The sequence below is a fragment of the Cryptomeria japonica genome, chromosome 2, assembly GCF_030272615.1.
Source record: "Cryptomeria japonica chromosome 2, Sugi_1.0, whole genome shotgun sequence".
Lineage (NCBI taxonomy): Eukaryota > Viridiplantae > Streptophyta > Pinopsida > Cupressales > Cupressaceae > Cryptomeria > Cryptomeria japonica.
In genome coordinates, this window is record NC_081406.1 from 314,087,437 (window position 1) to 314,096,691 (window position 9,255).

A 9,255-nucleotide genomic window follows, 5' to 3' on the forward strand; every position below is an offset into this window, starting at 1 on the left:
TTAGTTTAACTAGTTTCATATTGAGCATCTAGTTGGATAGATCATTTGAGTTCAAATTAGTTAACATTTTTATCATTCATTGTTTTCTTGTAGCAGTTATAATATGAATCTGATTAAATAGTGTAAGTAGCAGTTCATATATGTTTTGCTTTGTTTACTTAGATTATAATTGCTTTATTACAATGCTTTTCTTTCATTGTACATGTTCTTTGAGTGACATTTCTTTATTAGTTATAGTTGTTTTCTTACACTCTCTTTTACTACAGTTTTTGCAGTTAATATAGGATAGAAACCTAAGATAACTTCATGGTGCACATGCTCTGTTATCCCATTTTAATTTATATGACCCCTGGTTTGACAAGTAAAAGCAGCCTATAAATCATGAAGGATTTCCCAGCATGGATATTTATTCCTAAGTTGTAAGACCTATAACTAGCACTAAATCTCAATTGAAATTAGCAGACTCGACATTTTTGGTGCCATTATCGAGGATTTTGTCAAACTATGAATTAATATGGGTTGTTTCATAGTATTTTAAGCTTTCCTAGGTGTAAAATTTATTGCTTTCAATTTGTAGGATCTTTAAATTTTAAAGGAACCCCCAAAGTTCTTACCAACCTTGTGCACGTGTGTTGGAACAAGGGCTATAATTCATTCATGCGGAGGAAGGATCATCGTGGTAGATTCCTTCCTAATACTAATAATCAAACCATCCAAGCAGTTGTGGCAGAAATTCATTAATTATCACATTCACCTCCATCTTCACCAAACTTGTCAAACCACTTCTATTATCCTATACTTCTACTCTCCACCACGAGCCAAAATGGGATATACAAATCATCAAGCTAACCAAGATAATGATGCACTGACATTCTGTTTTCCCATTTTTCACCAAGAGAGGAACATTGTACTTAACAACATACCACCCTCTGCTCTCCCAAACTTTTATGGGCTCGTTATCAAAGATCTTCACACCTTTCTCTTTGAGCTTGATGTCATATGTCATAGTTACAACTACACTTCTAGTGCTCATATATTGAAATTATTCCCTTATACTCTTGAAGACTCTAACATGAGATGGTTTGTGAGCTTGGGAAGAGATATGGTGGTTGATTTGGAATCGATGAAAACTAAATTCTTAAAGAAATTATTGCAAAGGAGGAGACATGCAAGGAGATGATATATTTTGAATGACTTAGAATGAAGATGAGCCGCTAGAAGATTATGAAGAACATTTTCTATTTTTCTTGCAAAATCGAAATACAACTAGTTAAGAGAAGATCCTCTTAAGCTTATCTTTCTTTAGGGAATTAACGAAGATTGCATGGATGCTTTGAACTTAATGGAAAGAGGGGACATCACCTAGGCTCCTTAGGATGATATTTGCCAACTTGCCAAAAACTATTCAAGGTCATCAATGAAGAAAACCTGCAACATAAGGGTATTAAAATCAAAATCAGTTGTAGGAGTCTCTCACAATTGGATAAGAAATCTGCTCACTAAAATGAAGCAATACATCATCAACCATTAGGCTACTCAAATGGATTTATCACAAGCAAGGAGAAAGTGGGAAGAAACAGAGTATGTTCTTATTGAATACCATCTGTGTTAGGTCCCAGTAAGGACAACAGAGAGGGGGGGGGGGGGGGGGGGGGTGAATCAGTTGTCAATAAATTATAAACCAAATGCAAGTTATTCCAATCTAAACTTAGTGTCGGTAAACCAAACTTAAGTGCCGGTAAAATAGATTAACAATTATAGCAATACCGGTTTAACTTAATGCATGAAATAGAAAGAGAAACAACATCTAAAACATATGACACATAGATTTTGACATGGAAACCTGCTAAGGGAAAAACCACAGTGGGAAACGTTACCCACAATCAGATGATACTACTACAGATAGTATGTGTATACAAATGGGGTCTTCACATGCAGAAAGGCCAACTACTTAGAGCTCACTGCTCAATCACAAATAAGGAGTTACATTGACTACACAATTGGATGATTAAATCTAATGATAATGTACTGCTCAAAGTAGCATCTCCAATGCTGGATTTAGTATCGGTTAAGCTCTAAACATGAGTGTCAAAAACACCTTCGTAACCTTCCTTCAGCCTTCAAATAATGTCTGTGTGATTCGCAAAAGGATCTACTTGTTTTAGCTCTTCAATATCCACACTCACTCATGATTACCACAATCTTACAATCATATATACAAACCTTAAGACCAAATGTATAGGTCGGCTCACTAAAGATATTACATTTAAATCAATTACAAATAAATCTTGATGTGATACAGTATGTCGGCTCAATACATTTACCACACTAACCAATCAATAAAACAATCTCCATAACATGTCATGCTGATCTGGAGTACCGGTCCATAACCTAGACCTATTTGTCGGTAAAGGCAAATCTGTCAACCCGATTAGACCAATAAGCAAAACACCAAAACCAAACTTCCAATCCATGTCTTTGACATAAAGAGAAACAACATCCACAATACATGACACAAAGATTTTGACGTGGAAATTCGGTAAGGGAAAAACCATGGTGGGAAACCTTACCCACAATCAAATGATACTACTGCAAATAGTATGTGTATACAAATGAGGTATGCACATGCAGAAAGGCCAACTGCCTAGAGCTCACTTCTCAGTCACAAATAAGGAGTCACACTAACTACACAAAGGGATGGTTAAATCCAATGATAATGTACTGCTCAAAGTAGCATCTCCAATGTTGGATTTAGTACCGGTTAAGCTCTGAACATTAGTGTCAAAAACACCTTCATAACCTTCCTTCAACCTTCAAATAATGTATGCGTGATTCGCACAAGAATCTGCTTATTTTTGCTCTTCAATATCCACACTCACTCATGATTACCACGATCTTCAATAAGATATTACAATCATATATACAAAACCTAAGACCAAATGTATAGGTCGGCTCACTAAAGATATTACATTTAAATCAATTACAAATAAGTCTTGATGCGATACAATATGTCAGCTCAATACATTTACCACATTAACCAATCAATAAAACAATCTCCCTAACATGTCGTGTTGATCTGGAGTACCAGTCCATAACCTAGACCTATTTGTCGGTAAAGGCAAATCTGTCAACCCAATTAGACCAATAAGAAAAAAACCAAAACCAAACTTCCAATCCATGTCTTCGACATAACCAAATGATCTCCAAATGATAAAAATTCATCATCGTTGCCGGTGAACAATATAACCTGTTGGTGAACACATACCTGTGACTGTGTATAAGCCACTAACCATACCGGTGAACCATATTATCGGTTCAATAGTAAACCAATACAACCATAGTACCACAATAACAATGTAAACTTCCAAGAAGATAAGTGTTGACATTAATGACAAAACCAATGCAACGCATGACAAAGTCATCCATAATACCAACAATCTCCCCCTTTGGCATCGATGGCAACACTAGATGGAAAAACATCTAAGTGCCAAAAACAAAATGCCAAAAATAGTAAACCAGACAATCTCCTAAAGATAGATCAATACAAAGTTTGTTACAAAACCAAAAGTATATCTCTCCCCCGATGAATAATCTCTCCCTCAAATACAAACTATAAAGTTTTTCCATAGATATCTCTCGCCCTTTGAAACCAAATGCCAAAGCAGTTAAGAAACAAAACTTAACATTCAACCAACTACTCCCCCTGAGAAGTAGCTCTCCTCCATCAAAGACAGAAAAAGATTCTTTTGTTTTAGTTCCTACCGGTTTGATGCCAATCTTCAACATCTAAGTCTCTGCCGGTGGGGAAATTACCCCAAGTTGCTCTCTGAGATATTCAAATGTTTCCTTAGGCAAAGGCATTGTAAAGATATCTGCAATTTGCTCTTTAGTATTCACATAAACCAATTTCACTTCATTTGCTTCAACATTATCTTTCAAAAAATTCTACTTAATAGAAACATGCTTTGTCTTAGAGTGAAATGCCAGATTCTTTGATATATCAATTGTTGTTGAATTATCACAATAAATGATTATTGGTTCTTTGTATTTTACCTTTATATCCTTCAACATTTGTTTGATCCATAATACCTAAGTACAATTAGTTGTTGTTGCAACATATTCTGATTATGTTGTTGATAATGATGTACAAGTCTGCTTCTTGTTGATCCATGAAATCAATCTGCTACTAAGAAAGAATGCACCACCGGTGGTACTCTTTCTGTCATCTACATCTCCTACCCAATTTGCATTAGTGTATGCACAAAAATCAAAATTTTCATCTTTAGGATACCATAAACCAAGATTTGTTGTGCCTTGTAGGTATCGGAAAATCCTTTTAACTATTGATTCATGATTTTCTTTAGGATTTCTTTGAAATCTTGAAACAATACATACTGCATTCATTATATCAGGTCTTGTTTGTGTCAAATACAGTAATCCTCCAATCATAGATTTGTACCTTGTCAGATTAATAGGAGTTGAATCATCCTTCAATGTCAATTTATTAGTTGTAGTCATAGGAGTGCTTACCGATTTGGAATTTTCCATACCAAATTTCTTCAAGAGTTCCTTCAAGTACTTTGTTTGACATATGAATATACCTTTATCTGTTTGTGAAATTTGCAAACCTAGAAATAATTTTATCTCTCCAATCATAGACATTTCAAATTCTTCATGCATCTTGTTAGCAGAGTCCTTACATAATCCATCTTCACCCCCAAAATTGATATCATATACAAAGGCTTCAATAACCAAAATATCATCATTGGTAACCTTGTAATACAAATTGTTGTCAGCATTACCTTTTGTGTAGCCAAGCTTCAAAAGATATTTATTTAATCTAGCATACCAAGCTCTGGGACCTTGCTTCAATCCATATAAAGCTTTCCTTAACCTACAAACCATATCCTTATTATCTGTCAAAGAAAATCCATCAGGTTGTTCAATGTAAACTTCCTCCTCTAGATCTCCATTCAAAAATACACATTTTACATCCATTTGATAAACTTTATAGTTCTTATGAGTTGCAAATGCAAGAAATAATCTAACTGCCTCAATTTTGGCTACTGGTGCAAAGGTTTCATTATAATCTATTCCTTCTTTCTGTGACTAACCTTTACAAACTAATCTTGCTTTGTTCCTGATTTCTTCTCCATCCTCATTGAGTTTATTCCTATATACCCATTTAGTCCCAATTACATTTTTGTCTTTAGGTCGGGGAACCAATGTCCAACTATTGTTCTTTTCAATTTGTTCTAATTCATCTTCCATTGCTTTTATCCAATTTTCATCCTTACATGCTTCAATAACAAATGTTGGTTCAATTTGAGAAATTAAACATACCTCTTCATTTGTCAGTCTTCCTCTCGTCATAACACCTTGATTCTTGTTTCCAATTATCTGATTCTCTGAATGATTCAATCTTACATACCTGGGTTTGTTCTGATTAACATTCACAGGCTGTTGTTCTTCAGTCACAGTTGAGTTTTCTGATGATGCCAGTGTGACTGGGTCTTCACTCTGTACCGGTGCAATCTGTGTCGGTTGATCTATGATAGTTTCAACTGTTGGTTCCACAGATCTTGAATCTCCTCTAAAGTGTTCATCTATCTTCACATTAGTTCTCTCAATGATTTTCTGTAACCTTTTATTATAACATATATATGCCTTACTTCTAGATGAATAACCAAGACATATTCCTTCATCACTTCTAGGATCAAATTTGCCAATATATTCATCTCTTCTAATGTAACATTTGCTTCCAAATATTCTGAAGTACTTAAGAGTAGGAATATGACCAAACCATAGTTCATAAGGGGTCTTACCGGTTTCACTTTTGATGTGAACTCTGTTGAAAGTATAAACCGTTGTATTCACTGCTTCTCTCCAGTACACATGAGGTAGATTTTCTTTCATTAACATTGTTCTTGTTGCATCCAGAATAGTTTTGTTCTTCCTTTCCACAACTCCATTCTGTTGGGGTGTCCGGGGTGTTGATAGTTGTCTTTTGATTCCATTCACTTCACAGAATGCATTAAATCCCCTAGATGTAAATTCTCCTCCTTGATCTGATCTTAAACATTTGATTTTCCTGTCGGTTTCATTCTCTACCATTGCCTTGAATATCTTGAATCTTCCAAAAGCTTCTGATTTCTCCCTAAGAAAAGTAACCCCACACATTCTAGAATAATCATCAATTATTAGCATAAAGTATCTCTCCTTGTGGACTTCTTGTTCTTGCTGGACCACATAAATCAGTATCAATTAAATCAAGAATACTATTGGATTTCTCAGTAATGCTCTTAAATGTTGTTCTAACTTGCTTTCCCATTTGACATTTCTTACATACCAGATTATGAGGTTTCACAATCTTAGGTGAATCCCTTACTGCCTTAGTTGAACTGATCTTTACAACGCAATCAAAATTCACATGGCAGAGTCTTTTATGCCATAACCAACTTTCATGAATGTGTGCAATTAAACATGTCTTATCACTGGTATTCAAGTGAAAGATATTACCTTTAGTCTAATTACCGGTTGCAATCTCCAATCCAGTTCTCTTTATGATTTTGCATTTTCCATTCTTGAATTGTAACTAAAATCCTTTTTCCACTAACTGACCAACACTCAAAAGATTATGCTTTAAACCTTCTACATAATATCATTGTCAGTATTGTGCTAACCATCCAAAGATATAGTGCCTTTTCCTTTGATTAAACAAGCTTTATCATCTCGAAACCTTACTAGACCTCCATGAATTTCTTGAAAAGATAAGAATTGTTTGTATCACCAATCATATGATGCGAGCATCCACTATCTATAATCTATTCATCTTTTTCTTCAATTTTTGCTGCAAGTGCCTGCTCTACCGGTTTGACAATAGGTGCCGATGAATCTTCTTTTATTGCAACAAAATCCCATTCGCTATTTGTTGGATCTTCATCTGTATCATCTATAACACCTTCATCTGCATAGTAGCATGACTTATCTCTGTTTTTCTTGAATCTATATCTCCGATATTCATGGTTAGGCTTATATGATCTTTTTCCTTCCTCCCTTAGTCTTGCATGTCTATAAGGACATCTAGATGATATATGACCAACCTTATTACAATTAAAACATTTGAAAGGTGTTTTACCTTCATACTTACTTCCTGCTGGACCTTTAGGCATTTTCCTTGCAAATAGTGCTTCAAGTTCTTCAAGTTCTTCATTTTCTCTCCTCGTATCTTCAAGTTCTTTTGCATAAAGTGCTTTCCAATCAGTTTTATCAGATGATGATGATGTTGATGATGATGATGATTCTTTGAAGGCTAAGTCAGTCTTGACAGTAACAACATGATCAAATTCTTCAAGCTCAAATGCTGAAAGTTTTCCAACCAAAGTATCTCTAGAAACTGAAGTATTAGGCATTGTTCTCATTTCATTAATAGTAGTCACTTTCATTTTGTAAGCCGGTGGCAATGCTCTTAAAACTTTAGACACAATTTCATCTTCACTTAAGGATCCTCCACAACATTGTATTCCTAAAACAATTTCATTAACCCTTTCCATAAATGCAGAAATTCTTTCATCTTCTTCCATTTTTAAATTTTCATACCTGACCCGGTAACATTCCAGTTTTGCAATTTTGACAATGGTATCTCCTTTATTCAGTGTCTCCAACTTATCCCAAATAGCTTTATCAGTAGATCTATTTGATAATCCCATGATTTGTTGATATGATAATGCGCTCAGAAGTGCTTCTCTTGCTTTGTAATCATTGTCCATGTCCTTAGCCAATGTTGGTGGATGAGGTTGAATCAAAATAGGAGCAACATAGCCATTCTTTTTAACATCCCATATATCTCTTCCAATGCAGTTCAGATGTGTTTCCATTCTAATCTTCTACATGCCATAGTTAGCTCCATCAAGCTTCAGACCGTCCTTCCTGAAAATATTTGTTTCCATAGGATCTCCTCAAGCTGTTAGGCTTCTGGAAAAAAGAGGACTTCACTCTGATACCAATTGTTAGGTCCCGGTAAGGACAACTGAGAGGGGGGGGTGAATCAGTTGTCAATAAATTATAAACCAAATACAAGTTATTCCAATTTAAACTTAATGTCGGTAAACCAAACTTAAGTGTCAGTAAAACAGATTAACAGTTATAGCAGTACCGGTTTAACTTAATGCATGAAATAGAAAGAGAAACAACATCCACAATACATGACACAAAGATTTTGATGTAGAAACTCGGTAAGGGAAAAACCACGGTGGGAAACCTTACTTGCAATCAAATGATACTACTACAAATAGTATGTGTATACAAATGGGGTCTGCACATGCAGAAAGGCCAACTGCCTAGAGCTCACTTCTCAATCACAAATAAGGAGTCACACTGACTACATAATTGGATGGTTAAATCCAATGATAATGTATTGCTCAAAGTAGCATCTCCAATGTTGGATTTAGTATCGGTTAAGCTCTGAACATTAGTGTCAAAAACACCTTCATAACCTTCCTTCAACCTTCAAATAATGTCTGCGTGATTCGCACAAGGATCTGCTTATTTTTGCTCTTCAATATCCACACTCACTCATGATTACCACGATCTTCAATAAGATATTACAATCATATATACAAAACCTAAGACCAAATGTATAGGTCAGCTCACTAAAGATATTACATTTAAATCAATTACAAATAAGTCTTGATGCGATACAATATGTCGGCTCAATACATTTACCACATTCACCAATCAATAAAACAATCTCCATAACATGTCATGTTGATCTAGAGTACCAGTCCATAACCTAGACCTATTTGTCGGTAAAGGCAAATCTGTCAACCCGATTAGACCAATAAGAAAAACACCAAAACCAAACTTCCAATCCACGTCTTCGATATAACCAAATGATCTCCAGACAATAACAATTCATCATCGTTGTCGGTGAACAATATAACCTGGCGGTGAACACATACCAATGACTTTGCATAAGCCACTAGCCATACTGATGAACCATATTGTCGGTTCAACAGTAAACCAATATAACCATAGTACCAAAACAACAATGTAGACTTCCAAGAAGATAAGTGTTGACATCAATGATAAAACCAATGCAACACATGATGAAGTCATCCATAATACCAACACTCTGCATTGTTTCTATAAGAGGAAGGACTATAAATGTAAAAGGATCGCAAGCATAGACAACAAACCTGATTCCAAGGCTTTGGAGGATGAAGATGGATAGGTTTTCTACCTATCCCATCGAAA